The sequence below is a fragment of the Oncorhynchus keta genome, chromosome 4 (assembly GCF_023373465.1).
Source record: "Oncorhynchus keta strain PuntledgeMale-10-30-2019 chromosome 4, Oket_V2, whole genome shotgun sequence".
Classification (NCBI taxonomy): Eukaryota; Metazoa; Chordata; class Actinopteri; order Salmoniformes; family Salmonidae; genus Oncorhynchus; species Oncorhynchus keta.
In genome coordinates this window covers 9,720,500-9,742,311 of record NC_068424.1, presented here as the reverse complement: position 1 = coordinate 9,742,311, position 21,812 = coordinate 9,720,500, and the positions used below count along the sequence as shown (strand labels likewise).

The 21,812-nt window shown below is 42.9% G+C and overlaps 1 protein-coding gene and 1 long non-coding RNA gene across 6 annotated transcripts in view; one reads left to right on the top strand and one right to left on the bottom strand.

The window, feature by feature from the left end:
- The window catches only part of LOC118372903 (guanine nucleotide exchange factor VAV3-like), a 257,830-nt gene that overhangs the window by 69,985 nt on the left and 166,033 nt on the right, over window positions 1–21,812 (top strand). The window lies entirely within an intron of this gene.
- LOC127916723 (uncharacterized) lies at window positions 12,957–20,651 on the bottom strand. 3 transcript variants are annotated; one of them, XR_008095694.1, is made up of 3 exons: window positions 20,144–20,651; window positions 19,684–19,812; window positions 12,957–13,131 (listed from the first exon to the last, which is right to left on the bottom strand). It is a non-coding gene; the product is annotated as an uncharacterized LOC127916723 (long non-coding RNA). The 3 variants fall into 3 exon arrangements; XR_008095708.1 differs by lacking the exon at window positions 19,684–19,812 and adding an exon at window positions 16,831–16,959; XR_008095697.1 differs by lacking the exon at window positions 12,957–13,131 and adding an exon at window positions 16,755–16,959 and having other exon boundaries at window positions 19,727–19,812.

The window sequence follows — 21,812 nt, the reverse complement described above, 5'->3', positions numbered from 1 at the left end:
CTACTGCTTTAATGCTCCAGTATCTCTCTATTCAGACTACTGCTTTAATGCTCTAGTATCTCTCTATTCAGACTACTGCTTTAATTATAGTGTCTTTATACTCAGACTACTGCTTTAATGCTCTAGTATCTCTCTATTCAGACTACTGCTTTAATGCTCTAGTATCTCTCTATTCAGACTACTGCTTTAATGCTCCAGTATCTCTCTATTCAGACTACTGCTTTAATGCTCTAGTATCTCTCTATTCAGACTACTGCTTTAATGCTCTAGTATCTCTCTATTCAGACTACTGCTTTAATGCTCCAGTATCTCTCTATTCAGACTACTGCTTTAATGCTCTAGTATCTCTCTATTCAGACTACTGCTTTAATGCTCTAGTATCTCTCTATTCAGACTACTACTTTAATGCTCTAGTATCTCTCTATTCAGACTATACTGCTTTAATGCTCTAGTATCTCTCTATTCAGACTACTGCTTTAATGCTCTAGTATCTCTCTATTCAGACTACTGCTTTAATGCTCCAGTATCTCTCTATTCAGACTACTGCTTTAATGCTCCAGTATCTCTCTATTCAGACTACTGCTTTAATGCTCTAGTATCTCTCTATTCAGACTACTGCTTTAATGCTCTAGTATCTCTCTATTCAAACTACTGCTTTAATGCTCCAGTATCTCTCTATTCAGACTACTGCTTTAATACATAGTGTCTTTATACTCAGACTACTGCTTTAATGCTCTAGTATCTCTCTATTCAAACTACTGCTTTAATGCTCTAGTATCTCTCTATTCAAGACTACTGCTTTAATGCTCTAGTATCTCTCTATTCAGACTACTGCTTTAATGCTCTAGTATCTCTCTATTCAGACTACTGCTTTAATGCTCTAGTATCTCTCTATTCAGACTACTGCTTTAATGCTCCAGTATCTCTCTATTCAGACTACTGCTTTAATGCTCTAGTATCTCTCTATTCAGACTACTGCTTTACTGTATCTCTCTTTAATGCTTTAATGCTCAGTATCTCTCTATTCAGACTACTCTAGTATCTTTAATACATAGTGTCTTTATACTCAGACTACTGCTTTAATGCTCTAGTATCTCTCTATTCAGACTACTGCTTTAATGCTCCAGTATCTCTCTATCTCTCTATTCAGACTACTGCTTTAATGCTCCAGTATCTCTCTATTCAGACTACTGCTTTAATGCTCTAGTATCTCTCTATTCAGACTACTGCTTTAATACATAGTGTCTTTATACTCAGACTACTGCTTTAATGCTCTAGTATCTCTCTATTCAGACTACTGCTTTAATGCTCTAGTATCTCTCTATTCAGACTACTGCTTTAATGCTCTAGTATCTCTCTATTCAGACTACTACTTTAATGCTCTAGTATCTCTCTATTCAGACTATACTGCTTTAATGCTCTAGTATCTCTCTATTCAGACTACTGCTTTAATGCTCTAGTATCTCTCTATTCAGACTACTGCTTTAATGCTCTAGTATCTCTCTATTCAGACTACTGCTTTAATGCTCTAGTATCTCTCTATTCAGACTACTGCTTTAATGCTCTAGTATCTCTCTATTCAGACTATACTGCTTTAATGCTCTAGTATCTCTCTATTCAGACTACTGCTTTAATGCTCTAGTATCTCTCTATTCAGACTACTGCTTTAATGCTCCAGTATCTCTCTATTCAGACTACTGCTTTAATGCTCCAGTATCTCTCTATTCAGACTACTGCTTTAATGCTCTAGTATCTCTCTATTCAGACTACTGCTTTAATGCTCTAGTATCTCTCTATTCAAACTACTGCTTTAATGCTCCAGTATCTCTCTATTCAGACTACTGCTTTAATACATAGTGTCTTTATACTCAGACTACTGCTTTAATGCTCTAGTATCTCTCTATTCAAACTACTGCTTTAATGCTCTAGTATCTCTCTATTCAAACTACTGCTTTAATGCTCTAGTATCTCTCTATTCAAACTACTGCTTTAATGCTCTAGTATCTCTCTATTCAAACTACTGCTTTAATGCTCTAGTATCTCTCTATTCAGACTACTGCTTTAATGCTCTAGTATCTCTCTATTCAGACTACTGCTTTAATGCTCTAGTATCTCTCTATTCAAACTACTGCTTTAATGCTCCAGTATCTCTGTCTATTCAGACTACTGCTTTAATGCTCTAGTATCTCTCTACTCAGACTATACTGCTTTAATGCTCCAGTATCTCTCTATTCAGACTACTGCTTTAATACATAGTGTCTTTATACTCAGACTACTGCTTTAATGCTCTAGTATCTCTCTATTCAGACTACTGCTTTAATGCTCCAGTATCTCTCTACTCAGACTACTGCTTTAATGCTCCAGTATCTCTCTATTCAGACTACTGCTTTAATGCTCTAGTATCTCTCTATTCAGACTATACTGCTTTAATGCTCTAGTATCTCTCTTTTCAGACTACTGCTTTAATGCTCTAGTATCTCTCTATTCAGACTACTGCTTTAATGCTCTAGTATCTCTCTATTCAGACTACTGCTTTAATGCTCTAGTATCTCTCTATTCAGACTACTGCTTTAATGCTCTAGTATCTCTCTATTCAGACTACTGCTTTAATGCTCTAGTATCTCTCTATTCAGACTACTGCTTTAATGCTCTAGTATCTCTCTATTCAGACTACTGCTTTAATGCTCTAGTATCTCTCTATTCAGACTACTGCTTTAATGCTCTAGTATCTCTCTATTCAGACTACTGCTTTAATGCTCTAGTATCTCTCTATTCAGACTACTGCTTTAATGCTCCAGTATCTCTCTATTCAGACTACTGCTTTAATGCTCTAGTATCTCTCTACTTAGACTATACTGCTTTAATGCTCCAGTATCTCTCTATTCAGACTACTGCTTTAATGCTCTAGTATCTCTCTACTCAGACTATACTGCTTTAATGCTCCAGTATCTCTCTATTCAGACTACTGCTTTAATGCTCTAGTATCTCTCTACTCAGACTATACTGCTTTAATGCTCCAGTATCTCTCTATTCAGACTACTGCTTTAATGCTCCAGTATCTCTCTATTCAGACTACTGCTTTAATACATAGTGTCTTTATACTCAGACTACTGCTTTAATGCTCTAGTATCTCTCTATTCAGACTACTGCTTTAATGCTCCAGTATCTCTCTATTCAGACTACTGCTTTAATGCTCTAGTATTTCTCTATTCAGACTACTGCTTTAATACATAGTGTCTTTATACTCAGACTACTGCTTTAATGCTCTAGTATCTCTCTATTCAGACTACTGCTTTAATGCTCTAGTATCTCTCTATTCAGACTACTGCTTTAATGCTCCAGTATCTCTCTATTCAGACTACTGCTTTAATGCTCCAGTATCTCTCTATTCAGACTACTGCTTTAATGCTCTAGTATCTCTCTATTCAGACTACTGCTTTAATGCTCCAGTATCTCTCTATTCAGACTACTGCTTTAATGCTCTAGTATCTCTCTATTCAGACTACTGCTTTAATGCTCTAGTATCTCTCTATTCAGACTACTACTTTAATGCTCTAGTATCTCTCTATTCAGACTATACTGCTTTAATGCTCTAGTATCTCTCTATTCAGACTACTGCTTTAATGCTCTAGTATCTCTCTATTCAGACTACTGCTTTAATGCTCCAGTATCTCTCTATTCAGACTACTGCTTTAATGCTCCAGTATCTCTCTATTCAGACTACTGCTTTAATGCTCTAGTATCTCTCTATTCAGACTACTGCTTTAATGCTCTAGTATCTCTCTATTCAAACTACTACTTTAATGCTCCAGTATCTCTCTATTCAGACTACTGCTTTAATACATAGTGTCTTTATACTCAGACTACTGCTTTAATGCTCTAGTATCTCTCTATTCAAACTACTGCTTTAATGCTCTAGTATCTCTCTATTCAAACTACTGCTTTAATGCTCTAGTATCTCTCTATTCAGACTACTGCTTTAATGCTCTAGTATCTCTCTATTCAAACTACTACTTTAATGCTCCAGTATCTCTCTATTCAGACTACTGCTTTAATACATAGTGTCTTTATACTCAGACTACTGCTTTAATACTATAGTATCTTTATACTCAGACTTATTTAATATTCTAGTATCTTCATACTCTGATTATACTGCTTTAATACTCTAGTATCTTTATACTCTGATTATACTGCTTTAATACTCTAGTATCTTTATACTCTGATTATACTGCTTTAATACTCTAGGATCTTTATACTCTGATTATACTGCTTTAATACTCTAGCATCTTTATACTCTGATTATACTGCTTTAATACTCTAGTATCTTTATACTCTGATTATACTGCTTTAATACTCTAGTATCTTTATACTCTGATTATACTGCTTTAATACTCTAGCATCTTTATACTCTGATTATACTGCTTTAATACTCTAGCATCTTTATACTCTGATTATACTGCTTTAATACTCTAGCATCTTTATACTCTGATTATACTGCTTTAATACTCTAGTATCTTTATACTCTGATTATACTGCTTTAATACTCTAGCATCTTTATACTCTGATTATACTGCTTTAATACTCTAGCATCTTTATACTCTGATTATACTGCTTTAATACTCTAGTATCGTTATACTCTGATTATACTGCTTTAATACTCTAGTATCTTTATACTCTGATTATACTGCTTTAATACTCTAGTATCTTTATACTCTGATTATACTGCTTTAATACTCTAGTATCTTTATACTCTGATTATACTGCTTTAATACTCTAGGATCTTTATACTCTGATTATACTGCTTTAATACTCTAGCATCTTTATACTCTGATTATACTGCTTTAATACTCTAGTATCTTTATACTCTGATTATACTGCTTTAATACTCTAGTATCTTTATACTCTGATTATACTGCTTTAATACTCTAGCATCTTTATACTCTGATTATACTGCTTTAATACTCTAGTATCTTTATACTCTGATTATACTGCTTTAATACTCTAGCATCTTTATACTCTGATTATACTGCTTTAATACTCTAGCATCTTTATACTCTGATTATACTGCTTTAATACTCTAGCATCTTTATACTCTGATTATACTGCTTTAATACTCTAGTATCTTTATACTCTGATTATACTGCTTTAATACTCTAGCATCTTTATACTCTGATTATACTGCTTTAATACTCTAGCATCTTTATACTCTGATTATACTGCTTTAATACTCTAGTATCGTTATACTCTGATTATACTGCTTTAATACTCTAGTATCTTTATACTCTGATTATACTGCTTTAATACTCTAGTATCTTTATACTCTGATTATACTGCTTTAATACTCTAGCATCTTTATACTCTGATTATACTGCTTTAATACTCTAGTATCTTTATACTCTGATTATACTGCTTTAATACTCTAGCATCTTTATACTCTGATTATACTGCTTTAATACTCTAGGATCTTTATACTCTGATTATACTGCTTTAATACTCTAGGATCTTTATACTCTGATTATACTGCTTTAATACTCTAGGATCTTTATACTCTGATTATACTGCTTTAATACTCTAGTATCTCTCTACTCAGACTACTGCTTTAATACTCTAGCATCTTTATACTCTGATTATACTGCTTTAATACTCTAGGATCTTTATACTCTGATTATACTGCTTTAATACTCTAGGATCTTTATACTCTGATTATACTGCTTTAATACTCTAGGATCTTTATACTCTGATTATACTGCTTTAATACTCTAGTATCTTTATACTCTGATTATACTGCTTTAATACTCTAGCATCTTTATACTCTGATTATACTGCTTTAATACTCTAGCATCTTTATACTCTGATTATACTGCTTTAATACTCTAGCATCTTTATACTCTGATTATACTGCTTTAATACTCTAGTATCTTTATACTCTGATTATACTGCTTTAATACTCTAGCATCTCTCTACTCAGACTCCATTTTGCCCTCTGCTGGGCTCACTTCTGGTTCATCTCAATATTTCATCTTCAACAAGTTCAACTCCTCCAAACATCTTAAAAAATGTTCCACTGAATCTTTCATGAGGGACATTGGCTCTCTCTCCTCTCATCTTTAAATGCATCAAGTACAGCCAGACACACATGGGATGTCACTGGGAACATCTATGGTTTTTGATCATCTTTTAGAGACAGACTCCAGAGTTAACCTTTGCGAAGTGTTCCAGGGTGTTACATCAAATCCCACCCCAACAGCAGTCTGCTTCTTTTACCCTGCAGACTGGAAGTGTTTCTGCACTGAGTCTTTTGGCAGATGTGCAGCGGTAAGATTGGGATTTGTGTGTGTGTGTGTGTGTGTGTGTGTGTGTGTGTGTGTGTGTGTGTGTGTGTGTGTGTGTGTGTGTGTGTGTGTGTGTGTGTGTGTGTGTGTGTGTGTGTGTGTGTGTGTGAGGGGCTGGTTGAACGTCCCTGTATTGATTACCAGTGGTGGTGGAGGAGGGGGTATTGTCTGTAGGTCGAGGTGTGTGGGACAAGAAAATATAATCTCCAGCTATAACACACACACACACACGCACACACACACACACAACATACACATATACACCCAAAATCCCCTCTTCTCATTCCAAAGTCAAGGCACTATCTATAACCTAAAAGGGTTCTTCGGCTGTCCCCATAGGAGGACCTTTTGAAGAACCCTTTTTGGTTCCAGATAGAACCCTTTTGGTTCCAGGAAGATGCCTATTGGGTTGCAGGTGGCTCAGTTGGTAGAGCATGGCGCTTGTAACGCCAGGGTAGTGGGTTCGATTCCCGGGACCACCCATACGTAGAATGTATGCACACATGACTGTAAGTCGCTTTGGATAAAAGCGTCAGCTAAATGGCATATATTATTATTATTATTATTATTAGGTAGAACCCTTTCCCGAGAGGGTTCTACATGAAACCCCAAAGAAGAGTGGAACCAAATATGGTTCTCCAATGGGAACAACCGAATAACCCTTTTGGAACCCTTTTTTTCTAAGAGTGTACTATGTAGTTGATCAGAGAACTAGCATGCCTTAGAAGTGTGTCGATCTCATAGGGCTTGAGCAAAGGCCCCTTCAAACTAGTGTGAATGTATACAGACTCCTGGACCAAAAATAACAGACCGTTTGGGATTTAGGAGCCTCTGCATTGAGCATTTAAAAAATGATAATACACATTATATAAACCACCTTCACTGCCTAGTAAAGACCCTCTCACCTGATAGCTCCATCATTCATGTTTTACAAGTGAAATGATCCAGAGAATAGAGGTGTATTTGGAAGAGAAGTAGACACGACCCAGTCCAGATGGACCATTACTGTGTTTATTTTAGCTTTATTTAACTAGGCAAGTCAGTTAAGAACAAATTCTTATTTTCAATGACGGCCTAGGAACAGTGGGTTAACTGCCTGTTCAGCGGCAGAACGACAGATTTGTACCCTGTCAGCTCAGGGGTTTGAACTTGCAACCTTCCGGTTACTAGTCCAACGCTCTAACCACTAGGCTACCTGCCGCCCCGTGTGACGCTGAATTAGTCACAGAGTGTTTTACACGCTATCTAAGAGTTCCAGGGAAGTTTTTTAAAATTAATTCTGTTAACATAAAACTAATGATGTTTCCTTTTAACGCTGGTCTACAATGACTTACTGTATGCCTTTAAAAAATAAAAATAAAGTATATTTTTGCTGTTACAATGGTCAAAGTCTTCCTCAGTTTTGAGGATTTGGTTTGGGGTTTCACAATTTTACCTTCCTCATAATAATTTCACAAGATCCATGTCACCATTGACATTTTTTACATTTGAGTCATTTAGCAGACACTCTTATCCAGGGCAGTTTAAAGTCAGTGAGTCATTTAGCAGACACTCTTATCCAGGGCAGTTTACAGTCAGTGAGTCATTTAGCAGACACTCTTATCCAGGGCAGTTTACAGTCAGTGAGTCATTTAGCAGACACTCTTATCCAGGGCAGTTTACAGTCAGTGAGTCATTTAGCAGACACTCTTATCCAGGGCAGTTTACAGTCAGTGAGTCATTTAGCAGACACTCTTATCCAGGGCAGTTTACAGTCAGTGAGTCATTTAGCAGACACTCTTATCCAGGGCAGTTTACAGTCAGTGAGTCATTTAGCAGACACTCTTATCCAGGGCAGTTTACAGTCAGTGAGTCATTTAACAGACACTCTTATCCAGGGCAGTTTACAGTCAGTGAGTCATTTAGCAGACACTCTTATCCAGGGCAGTTTACAGTCAGTGAGTCATTTAGCAGACACTCTTATCCAGGGCAGTTTACAGTCAGTGAGTCATTTAGCAGACACTCTTATCCAGGGCAGTTTACAGTCAGTGAGTCATTTAGCAGACACTCTTATCCAGGGCAGTTTACAGTCAGTGAGTCATTTAGCAGACACTCTTATCCAGGGCAGTTTACAGTCAGTGAGTCATTTAACAGACACTCTTATCCAGGGCAGTTTACAGTCAGTGAGTCATTTAGCAGACTCTATTATCCAGGGCAGTTTACAGTCAGTGAGTCATTTAGCAGACACTCTTATCCAGGGCAGTTTACAGTCAGTGAGTCATTTAACAGACACTCTTATCCAGGGCAGTTTACATTCAGTGAGTCATTTAGCAGACACTCTTATCCAGGGCAGTTTACAGTCAGTGAGTCATTTAGCAGACACTCTTATCCAGGGCAGTTTACAGTCAGTGAGTCATTTAGCAGACACTCTTATCCAGGGCAGTTTACAGTCAGTGAGTCATTTAGCAGACACTCTTATCCAGGGCAGTTTACAGTCAGTGAGTCATTTAGCAGACACTCTTATCCAGGGCAGTTTACAGTCAGTGAGTCATTTAGCAGACACTCTTATCCAGGGCAGTTTACAGTCAGTGAGTCATTTAGCAGACACTCTTATCCAGGGCAGTTTACAGTCAGTGAGTCATTTAGCAGACACTCTTATCCAGGGCAGTTTACAGTCAGTGAGTCATTTAGCATACACTCTTATCCAGGGCAGTTTACAGTCAGTGAGTCATTTAGCATACACTCTTATCCAGGGCAGTTTACAGTCAGTGAGTCATTTAGCAGACACTCTTATCCAGGGCAGTTTACAGTCAGTGAGTCATTTAGCAGACACTCTTATCCAGGGCAGTTTACAGTCAGTGAGTCATTTAGCAGACACTCTTATCCAGGGCAGTTTACAGTCAGTGAGTCATTTAGCAGACACTCTTATCCAGGGCAGTTTACAGTCAGTGAGTCATTTAGCAGACACTCTTATCCAGGGCAGTTTACAGTCAGTGAGTCATTTAGCAGACACTCTTATCCAGGGCAGTTTACAGTCAGTGAGTCATTTAGCAGACACTCTTATCCAGGGCAGTTTACAGTCAGTGAGTCATTTAACAGACACTCTTATCCAGAGCAGTTTACAGTCAGTGAGTCATTTAGCAGACACTCTTATCCAGGGCAGTTTACAGTCAGTGAGTCATTTAGCAGACACTCTTATCCAGGGCAGTTTACAGTCAGTGAGTCAGTTTTTGAGTCATTTAGCAGACACTCTTATCCAGGGCAGTTTACAGTCAGTGAGTCATTTAGCAGACACTCTTATCCAGGGCAGTTTACAGTCAGTGAGTCATTTAGCAGACACTCTTATCCAGGGCAGTTTACAGTCAGTGAGTCATTTAGCAGACACTCTTATCCAGGGCAGTTTACAGTCAGTGAGTCATTTAGCAGACACTCTTATCCAGGGCAGTTTACAGTCAGTGAGTCATTTAGCAGACACTCTTATCCAGGGCAGTTTACAGTCAGTGAGTCATTTAGCAGACACTCTTATCCAGGGCAGTTTACAGTCAGTGAGTCATTTAGCAGACACTCTTATCCAGGGCAGTTTACAGTCAGTGAGTCATTTAGCAGACACTCTTATCCAGGGCAGTTTACAGTCAGTGAGTCATTTAGCAGACACTCTTATCCAGGGCAGTTTACAGTCAGTGAGTCATTTAGCAGACACTCTTATCCAGGGTAGTTTACAGTCAGTGAGTCATTTAGCAGACACTCTTATCCAGGGCAGTTTACAGTCAGTGAGTCATTTAGCAGACACTCTTATCCAGGGCAGTTTACAGTCAGTGAGTCATTTAGCATACACTCTTATCCAGGGCAGTTTACAGTCAGTGAGTCATTTAGCAGACACTCTTATCCAGGGCAGTTTACAGTCAGTGAGTCATTTAGCAGACACTCTTATCCAGGGCAGTTTACAGTCAGTGAGTCATTTAGCAGACACTCTTATCCAGGGCAGTTTACAGTCAGTGAGTCATTTAGCAGACACTCTTATCCAGGGCAGTTTACAGTCAGTGAGTCATTTAGCAGACACTCTTATCCAGGGCAGTTTACAGTCAGTGAGTCATTTAGCAGACACTCTTATCCAGGGCAGTTTACAGTCAGTGAGTCATTTAGCATACACTCTTATCCAGGGCAGTTTACAGTCAGTGAGTCATTTAGCATACACTCTTATCCAGGGCAGTTTACAGTCAGTGAGTCATTTAGCATACACTCTTATCCAGGGCAGTTTACAGTCAGTGAGTCATTTAACAGACACTCTTATCCAGGGCAGTTTACAGTCAGTGAGTCATTTAGCAGACACTCTTATCCAGGGCAGTTTACAGTCAGTGAGTCATTTAACAGACACTCTTATCCAGGGCAGTTTACAGTCAGTGAGTGCATATATTTTCATACTTTCTTGTTCGTACATTTGTAATAATAGTAGGTAGTTCCCTCATATTTCCAAAGACGAAATTAATACGAACCAAAATAATTCCATCGCTTGTTTACCAGTAATAGAAAATGTCACTCATGGAGTATTTTTGTTTTGTGTCTCAGAGGTTTACAAAAGAGGAAACATCTTTGATGTAAAGACGTGTCTGTTCTACCAATCAGGTCCCTCGGATTCCTCTGTTCAGGCTCCCGAGTGGTCGCAGTGGTCCAAGGCACTGCATCTCAGTGCAAGACATGTCACTACAGTCCCTGGTTTGAAATCCAGGCTGTATCTCATCCAGCTGTGATTGGGTGTCCCATAGTGGCCGTCATTGTAAATAACAATGTGTTTTTAACTGACTTGCCTAGTTAGATAAAGGTCAAATAAAACACAACACATTCAGTGGTACTGTACCCAATCATGCTCAATAGGCTCTACAGTACAACATGTGTCTACAGTGAATGGCCACTCTGTTTCTTCTGTCTGTCTCTGTGTGTGTGTGTGTGTGTGTGTGTGTGTGTGTGTGTGTGTGTGTGTGTGTGTGTGTGTGTGTGTGTGTGTGTGTGTGTGTGTGTGTGTGTGTGTGTGTGTGTGTGTGTGTGTGTGTGTGTGTGTGTGAAAATCGGGAGGATTTCTGTGATCTCATAAAATAGTAGCAAAATCATAACCGTGTGGTGTGGACAGACTTGTCCAAACTTGGAAAGGATGTAGTTTTGACTGTATAGCATAGAAGAGGAAGTATAAGATCTGCAATTTTCATGACAAAAGAGACAAAAGTGTGACCTCGACAAGAACTCATGGAGCGCCCTGAGCCTGTCGAGAAAGACTGGATTTAGACTTCAACATAACACTCTGCATTTTGTATTTGACTCTGTGATGTCACCTTTGCAGTCCATATATTGGACCTATTGGGATCCACTTAGCCACTTAGCCGGGCCAGTCATCTCTTTCAGACACATGGGCCTCTGGGCTCTCCACTCATACTCAATACTACAGGATCAAAGACTCCTGTAGGCCTGGAAACCATACAGGAATGTACATATGGATTTCTACTGTACTTAGCGTTAAGGATCTGATATATATATATATATATATATCATGTGTTCAGGATGCTAACTCTCGTGTTCAGTTATGATGTCTTGTCTACATCTACGGGAAGCTGAATTCTTGCGGCTCTGAAACAGAAGTACGCTAACGTCTCTTGGGGCTTTAGTCTTCGTCCGTATTTTCACCCAGAAGGCCCCTCTGAGAAACCCGTTTGTTTTGCATCATCCTGCAGAGGACTGTGGGAAACGTAAAACGTGGCATAGTATTTCAATCATGAGTTTCAAAGGGGAATTAGACAGTGAATGGACTAGAGAGTTGGACATATGGGGAAGTATAGAGTAGAAGGCTACAGTATGACTAAGAGACAATTTGACTGTGATAATGTCAAAGTCATACGCTAGGTATTGCAGTACAGTTCATCAGTCCCCAAACAGGAAGCTGACAGTAACTAGCGTCATTGACATTGAGAGACTTTTACTGTGATAATGTCAATGTCAATGACACTGGTTACTGTCAGCTTCCTGTTTGGGGACTGATGAACTGTACTACAATACCTAGCGTCATAGAGTCAGTAGAGTCCAGGCACCTTGACTGTGATAACACTGAAGCTGACAGTAGAGTCCAGGGACCTTGACTGTGATAACACTGAAGCTGACAGTAGAGTCCAGGCACCTTGACTGTGATAACACTGAAGCTGACAGTAGAGTCCAGGCACCTTGACTGTGATAACACTGAAGCTGACAGTAGAGTCCAGGCACCTTGACTGTGATAACACTGAAGCTGACAGTAAAGTCCAGGCACCTAGAGTCCAGGCACCTTGACTGTGATAACACTGAAGCTGACAGTAGAGTCCAGGCACCTTAACTGTGATAACACTGAAGCTGACAGTAGAGTCCAGGCACCTTGACTGTGATAACACTGAAGCTGACAGTAGAGTCCAGGCACCTTGACTGTGATAACACTGAAGCTGACAGTAGAGTCCAGGCACCTTGACTGTGATAACACTGAAGCTGACAGTAGAGTCCAGGCACCTTGACTGTGATAACACTGAAGCTGACAGTAGAGTCCAGGCACCTTGACTGTGATAACACTGAAGCTGACAGTAGAGTCCAGGCACCTTGACTGTGATAACACTGAAGCTGACAGTAGAGTCCAGGCACCTTGACTGTGATAACACTGAAGCTGACAGTAGAGTCCAGGCACCTTGACTGTGATAACACTGAAGCTGACAGTAGAGTCCAGGCACCTTGACTGTGATAACACTGAAGCTGACAGTAGAGTCCAGGCACCTTGACTGTGATAACACTGAAGCTGGCAGTAGAGTCCAGGCACCTTGACTGTGATAACACTGAAGCTGGCAGTAGAGTCCAGGCACCTTGACTGTGATAACACTGCAAGATAACACTGAAGCTGACAGTAGAGTCCAGGCACCTTGACTGTGATAACACTGAAGCTGACAGTAGAGTCCAGGCACCTTGACTGTGATAACACTGAAGCTGACTGTCCAGGCACCTTGCTGTGATAACACTGAAGCTGACAGTAGAGTCCAGGCACCTTGATAACACTGCTGATAACACTGAAGCTGACAGTAGAGTCCAGGCACCTTGACTGTGAGCTAAGTAGAGTCCAGGCACCTTGACTGATAACACTGAAGCTGACAGTAGAGTCCAGGCACCTTGACTGTGATAACACTGAAGCTGACAGTAGAGTCCAGGCACCAGTGATAACACACCTCCAGGCACCTTGACTGTGATAACACTGAAGCTCCAGGCACCAGATAACACTGAAGCTGACCAGAGCACCTTGACTGTGATAACACTGAAGCTGACAGTAGAGTCCAGGCACCTTGACTGTGATAACACTGAAGCTGACAGTAGAGTCCAGGCACCTTGACTGTGATAACACTGAAGCTGACAGTCCAGGCACCTTGAGACAGTAGAGTCCAGGCACCTTGACTGTGATAACACTGAAGCTGACAGTAGAGTCCAGGCACCTTGACTGTGATAACACTGAAGCTGACAGTAGAGTCCAGGCACCTTGACTGTGATAACACTGAAGCTGACAGTAGAGTCCAGGCACCTTGACTGTGATAACACTGAAGCTGACAGTAGAGTCCAGGCACCTTGACTGTGATAACACTGAAGCTGACAGTAGAGTCCAGGCACCTTGACTGTGATAACACTGAAGCTGACAGTAGAGTCCAGGCACCTTGACTGTGATAACACTGAAGCTGACAGTAGAGTCCAGGCACCTTGACTGTGATAACACTGAAGCTGACAGTAGAGTCCAGGCACCTTGACTGTGATAACACTGAAGCTGACAGTAGAGTCCAGGCACCTTGACTGTGATAACACTGAAGCTGACAGTAGAGTCCAGGCACCTTGACTGTGATAACACTGCAAGCTGACAGTAGAGTCCAGGCACCTTGACTGTGATAACACTGAAGCTGACAGTAGAGTCCAGGCACCTTGACTGTGATAACACTGAAGCTGACAGTAGAGTCCAGGCACCTTGACTGTGATAACACTGAAGCTGACAGTAGAGTCCAGGCACCTTGACTGTGATAACACTGAAGCTGACAGTAGAGTCCAGGCACCTTGACTGTGATAACACTGAAGCTGACAGTAGAGTCCAGGCACCTTGACTGTGATAACACTGAAGCTGACAGTAGAGTCCAGGCACCTTGACTGTGATAACACTGAAGCTGACAGTAGAGTCAGGCAGGCACCTTGACTGTGATAACATGAAACACTGCAAGATAACACTGAAGCTGACAGTAGAGTCCAGGCACCTTGACTGTGATAACACTGAAGCTGACAGTAGAGTCCAGGCACCTTGACTGTGATAACACTGAAGCTGACAGTAGAGTCCAGGCACCTTGACTGTGATAACACTGAAGCTGACAGTAGAGTCCAGGCACCTTGACTGTGATAACACTGAAGCTGACAGTAGAGTCCAGGCACCTTGACTGTGATAACACTGAAGCTGCACCACTGTGATAACAGAGTCCAGGCACCTTGACTGTGATAACACTGAAGCTGACAGTAGAGTCCAGGCACCTTGACTGTGATAACACTGAAGCTGACAGTAGAGTCCAGGCACCACTGTGATAACACTGAAGCCAGTAGAGTCCAGGCACTGACTGATAACACTGAAGCTGACAGTAGAGTCCAGGCACCTTGACTGTGATAACACTGAAGCTGACAGTAGAGTCCAGGCACCTTGACTGTGATAACACTGAAGCTGACAGTAGAGTCCAGGCACCTTGACTGTGATAACACTGCACCTTGACTGTGATAACACTGAAGCTGACAGTAGAGTCCAGGCACCTTGACTGTGATAACACTGAAGCTGACAGTAGAGTCCAGGCACCTTGACTGTGATAACACTGAAGCTGACAGGTAGAGTCCAGGCACCTTGACTGTGATAACACTGAAGCTGACAGTAGAGTCCAGGCACCTTGACTGTGATAACACTGAAGCTGACAGTAGAGTCCAGGCACCTTGACTGTGATAACACTGAAGCTGACAGTAGAGTCCAGGCACCTTGACTGTGATAACACTGAAGCTGACAGTAGAGTCCAGGCACCTTGACTGTGATAACACTGAAGCTCCAGGCACCTTGACTGTGATAACACTAGAGTCCAGGCACCTTGACTGTGATAACACTGAAGCTGACAGTAGAGTCCAGGCACCTTGACTGTGATAACACTGAAGCTGGCACCAGTAGAGTCCAGGCACCTTGACTGTGATAACACTGAAGCTGACAGTAGAGTCCAGGCACCTTGACTGTGATAACACTGAACTGACAGTAGAGTCCAGGCTGACTGTGATAACACTGAAGCTGACAGTAGAGTCCAGGCACCTTGACTGTGATAACACTGAAGCTGACAGTAGAGTCCAGGCACCTTGACTGTGATAACACTGAAGCTGACAGTAGAGTCCAGGCACCTTGACTGTGATAACACTGAAGCTGACAGTAGAGTCCAGGCACCTTGACTGTGATAACACTGAAGCTGACAGTAGAGTCCAGGCACCTTGACTGTGATAACACTGAAGCTGACAGTAGAGTCCAGGCACCTTGACTGTGATAACACTGAAGCTGTAGAGTCCAGGCACCTTGACTGTGATAACACTGAAGCTGACAGTAGAGTCCAGGCACCTTGACTGTGATAACACTGAAGCTGACAGTAGAGTCCAGGCACCTTGACTGTGATAACACTGAAGCTGACAGTAGAGTCCAGGCACCTGATAACACTGACTGTGATAGGCACACTGATAACACTGAAGCTGACAGTAGAGTCCAGGCACCTTGACTGTGATAACACTGAAGCTGACAGTAGAGTCCAGGCACCTTGACTGTGATAACACTGAAGCTGACAGTAGAGTCCAGGCACCTTGACTGTGATAACACTGAAGCTGACAGTAGAGTCCAGGCACCTTGACTGTGATAACACTGAAGCTGACAGTAGAGTCCAGCACCTTGCTGTGATAACACTGAAGCTGACTGTGATAACTTGACTGTGATAACACTGAAGCTGACAGTAGAGTCCAGGCACCTTGACTGTGATAACACTGAAGCTGACAGTAGAGTCCAGGCACCTTGACTGTGATAACACTGAAGCTGACAGTAGAGTCCAGGCACCTTGACTGTGATAACACTGAAGCTGACAGTAGAGTCCAGGCACCTTGACTGTGATAACACTGAAGCTGACAGTAGAGTCCAGGCACCTTGACTGTGATAACACTGAAGCTGACAGTAGAGTCCAGGCACCTTGACTGTGATAACACTGAAGCTGACAGTAGAGTCCAGGCACCTTGACTGTGATAACACTGAAGCTGACAGTAGAGTCCAGGCACCTTGACTGTGATAACACTGAAGCTGACAGTAGAGTCCAGGCACCTTGACTGTGATAACACTGAAGCTGACAGTAGAGTCCAGGCACCTTGACTGTGATAACACTGAAGCTGACAGTAGAGTCCAGGCACCTTGACTGTGATAACACTGAAGCTGACAGTAGAGTCCAGGCACCTTGACTGTGATAACACTGAAGCTGACAGTAGAGTCCAGGCACCTTGACTGTGATAACACTGAAGCTGGCAGTAGAGTCCAGGCACCTTGACTGTGATAACACTGAAGCTGACAGTAGAGTCCAGGCACCTTGACTGTGATAACACTGAAGCTGACAGTAGAGTCCAGGCACCTTGACTGTGATAACACTGAAGCTGACAGTAGAGTCCAGGCACCTTGACTGTGATGATAACACTGAAGCTGACAGTAGAGTCCAGGCACCTTGACTGTGATAACACTGAAGCTGACTGACAGTAGAGTCCAGGCACCTTGACTGTGATAACACTGTCCAAGCTGACAGTAGAGTCCAGGCACCTTGACTGTGATAACACTGAAGCTGACAGTAGAGTCCAGGCACCTTGACTGTGATAACACTGAAGCTGACAGTAGAGTCCAGGCACCTTGACTGTGATAACACTGAAGCTGACAGTAGAGTCCAGGCACCTTGACTGTGATAACACTGAAGCTGACAGTAGAGTCCAGGCACCTTGACTGTGATAACACTGAAGCTGACAGTAGAGTCCAGGCACCTTGACTGTGATAACACTGAAGCTGACAGTCCAGGCAGAGTCCAGGCACCTTGACTGTGATAACACTGAAGCTGACAGTAGAGTCCAGGCACCTTGACTGTGATAACACTGAAGCTGACAGTAGAGTCCAGGCACCTTGACTGTGATAACACTGAAGCTGACAGTAGAGTCCAGGCACCTTGACTGTGATAACACTGAAGCTGACAGTAGAGTCCAGGCACCTTGACTGTGATAACACTGAAGCTGACAGTAGAGTCCAGGCACCAGGCACCTTGACTGTGATAACACTGAAGCTGACAGTAGAGTCCAGGCACCTTGACTGTGATAACACTGAAGCTGACAGTAGAGTCCAGGCACCTTGACTGTGATAACACTGAAGCTGACAGTAGAGTCCAGGCACCTTGACTGTGATAACACTGAAGCTGACAGTAGAGTCCAGGCACCTTGACTGTGATAACACTGAAGCTGACAGTAGAGTCCAGGCACCTTGACTGTGATAACACTGAAGCTGACAGTAGAGTCCAGGCACCTTGACTGTGATAACACTGAAGCTGACAGTAGAGTCCAGGCACCTTGACTGTGATAACACTGAAGCTGACAGTAGAGTCCAGGCACCTTGACTGTGATAACACTGAAGCTGACAGTAGAGTCCAGGCACCTTGACTGTGATAACACTGAAGCTGACAGTAGAGTCCAGGCACCTTGACTGTGATAACACTGAAGCTGACAGTAGAGTCCAGGCACCTTGACTGTGATAACACTGAAGCACTGTCCAGGCACCTTGACTGATAACACTGAAGCTAGAGTCCAGGCACCTTGACTGTGATAACACTGAAGCTGACAGTAGAGTCCAGGCACCTTGACTGTGATAACACTGAAGCTGACAGTAGAGTCCAGGCACCTTGACTGTGATAACACTGAAGCTGACAGTAGAGTCCAGGCACCTTGACTGTGATAACACTGAAGCTGACAGTAGAGTCCAGGCACCTTGACTGTGATAACACTGAAGCTGACAGTAGAGTCCAGGCACCTTGACTGTGATAACACTGAAGCTGACAGTAGAGTCCAGGCACCTTGACTGTGATAACACTGAAGCTGACAGTAGAGTCCAGGCACCTTGACTGTGATAACACTGAAGCTGACAGTAGAGTCCAGGCACCTTGACTGTGATAACACTGAAGCTGACAGTAGAGTCCAGGCACCTTGACTGTGATAACACTGAAGCTGACAGTAGAGTCCAGGCACCTTGACTGTGATAACACTGAAGCTGACAGTAGAGTCCAGGCACCTTGACTGTGATAACACTGAAGCTGACAGTAGAGTCCAGGCACCTTGACTGTGATAACACTGAAGCTGACAGTAGAGTCCAGGCACCTTGACTGTGATAACACTGAAGCTGACAGTAGAGTCCAGGCACCTTGACTGTGATAACACTGAAGCTGACAGTAGAGTCCAGGCACCTTGACTGTGATAACACTGAAGCTGACAGTAGAGTCCAGGCACCTTGACTGTGATAACACTGAAGCTGACAGTAGAGTCCAGGCACCTTGACTGTGATAACACTGAAGCTGACAGTAGAGTCCAGGCACCTTGACTGTGATAACACTGAAGCTGACAGTAGAGTCCAGGCACCTTGACTGTGATAACACTGAAGCTGACAGTAGAGTCCAGGCACCTTGACTGTGATAACACTGAAGCTGACAGTAGAGTCCAGGCACCTTGACTGTGATAACACTGAAGCTGACAGTAGAGTCCAGGCACCTGTGATAACACTGACTGTGATAACACTGAACACTGACAGTAGAGTCCAGGCACCTTGACTGTGATAACACTGAAGCTGACAGTAGAGTCCAGGCACCTTGACTGTGATAACACTGAAGCTGACAGTAGAGTCCAGGCACCTTGACTGTGATAACACTGAAGCTGACAGTAGAGTCCAGGCACCTTGACTGTGATAACACTGAAGCTGACAGTAGAGTCCAGGCACCTTGACTGTGATAACACTGAAGCTGACAGTAGAGTCCAGGCACCTTGACTGTGATAACACTGAAGCTGACAGTAGAGTCCAGGCACCTTGACTGTGATAACACACAGTAGAGTCCAGGCACCTTGACTGTGATAACACTGAAGCTGACAGTAGAGTCCAGGCACCTTGACTGTGATAACACTGAAGCTGACAGTAGAGTCCAGGCACCTTGACTGTGATAACACTGACTGAAGCTGACAGTAGAGTCCAGGCACCTTGACTGTGATAACACTGAAGCTGACAGTAGAGTCCAGGCACCTTGACTGTGATAACACTGAAGCTGACAGTAGAGTCCAGGCACCTTGACTGTGATAACACTGAAGCTGGCAGTAGAGTCCAGGCACCTTGACTGTGATAACACTGAAGCTGACAGTAGAGTCCAGGCACCTTGACTGTGATAACACTGAAGCTGACAGTAGAGTCCAGGCACCTTGACTGTGATAACACTGAAGCTGACAGTAGAGTCCAGGCACTTGACTGTGATAACACTGAAGCTGACAGTAGAGTCCATAACACTGAAGCTGACAGTAGAGTCCAGGCACCTTGACTGTGATAACACTGAAGCTGACAGTAGAGTCCAGGCACCTTGACTGTGATAACACTGAAGCTGACAGTAGAGTCCAGGCACTGTGATTGACTGTGATAACACTGAAGCTGACAGTAGAGTCCAGGCACCTTGACTGTGATAACACTGAAGCTGACAGTAGAGTCCAGGCACCTTGACTGTGATAACACTGAAGCTGGCAGTAGAGTCCAGGCACCTTGACTGTGATAACACTGAAGCTGACAGTAGAGTCCAGGCACCTTGACTGTGATAACACTGAAGCTGACAGTAGAGTCCAGGCACCTTGACTGTGATAACACTGAAGCTGACAGTAGAGTCCAGGCACCTTGACTGTGATAACACTGAAGCTGACAGTAGAGTCCAGGCACCTTGACTGTGATAACACTGAAGCTGACAGTAGAGTCCAGGCACCTTGACTGTGATAACACTGAAGCTGACAGTAGAGTCCAGGCACCTTGACTGTGATAACACTGAAGCTGGCAGTAGAGTCCAGGCACCTTGACTGTGATAACACTGAAGCTGACAGTAGAGTCCAGGCACCTTGACTGTGATAACACTGAAGCTGACAGTAGAGTCCAGGCACCTTGACTGTGATAACACTGAAGCTGACAGTAGAGTCCAGGCACCTTGACTGTGATAACACTGAAGCTGACAGTAGAGTCCAGGCACCTTGTCCAGGCACCTTGACTGTGATAACACTGAAGCTGAAGCTGACAGTAGAGTCCAGGCACCTTGACTGTGATAACACTGAAGCTGACAGTAGAGTCCAGGCACCTTGACTGTGATAACACTGAAGCTGACAGTAGAGTCCAGGCACCTTGACTGTGATAACACTGAAGCTGGACAGTAGAGTCCAGGCACCTTGACTGTGATAACACTGAAGCTGACAGTAGAGTCCAGGCACCTTGACTGTGATAACACTGAAGCTGACAGTAGAGTCCAGGCACCTTGACTGTGATAACACTGAAGCTGACAGTAGAGTCCAGGCACCTTGACTGTGATAACACTGAAGCTGACAGTAGAGTCCAGGCACCTTGACTGTGATAACACTGAAGCTGACAGTAGAGTCCAGGCACCTTGACTGTGATAACACTGAAGCTGACAGTAGAGTCCAGGCACCTTGACTGTGATAACACTGAAGCTGGCAGTAGAGTCCAGGCACCTTGACTGTGATAACACTGAAGCTGACAGTAGAGTCCAGGCACCTTGACTGTGATAACACTGAAGCTGACAGTAGAGTCCAGGCACCTTGACTGTGATAACACTGAAGCTGACAGTAGAGTCCAGGCACCTTGACTGTGATAACACTGAAGCTGACAGTAGAGTCCAGGCACCTTGACTGTGATAACACTGAAGCTGACAGTAGAGTCCAGGCACCTTGACTGTGATAACACTGAAGCTGACAGTAGAGTCCAGGCACCTTGACTGTGATAACACTGAAGCTGACAGTAGAGTCCAGGCACCTTGACTGTGATAACACTGAAGCTGACAGTAGAGTCCAGGCACCTTGACTGTGATAACACTGAAGCTGACAGTAGAGTCCAGGCACCTTGACTGTGATAACACTGAAGCTGACAGTAGAGTCCAGGCACCTTGACTGTGATAACACTGAAGCTGACAGTAGAGTCCAGGCACCTTGACTGTGATAACACTGAAGCTGACAGTAGAGTCCAGGCACCTTGACTGTGATAACACTGAAGCTGACAGTAGAGTCCAGGCACCTTGACTGTGATAACACTGAAGCTGACAGTAGAGTCCAGGCACCTTGACTGTGATAACACTGAAGCTGACAGTAGAGTCCAGGCACCTTGACTGTGATAAC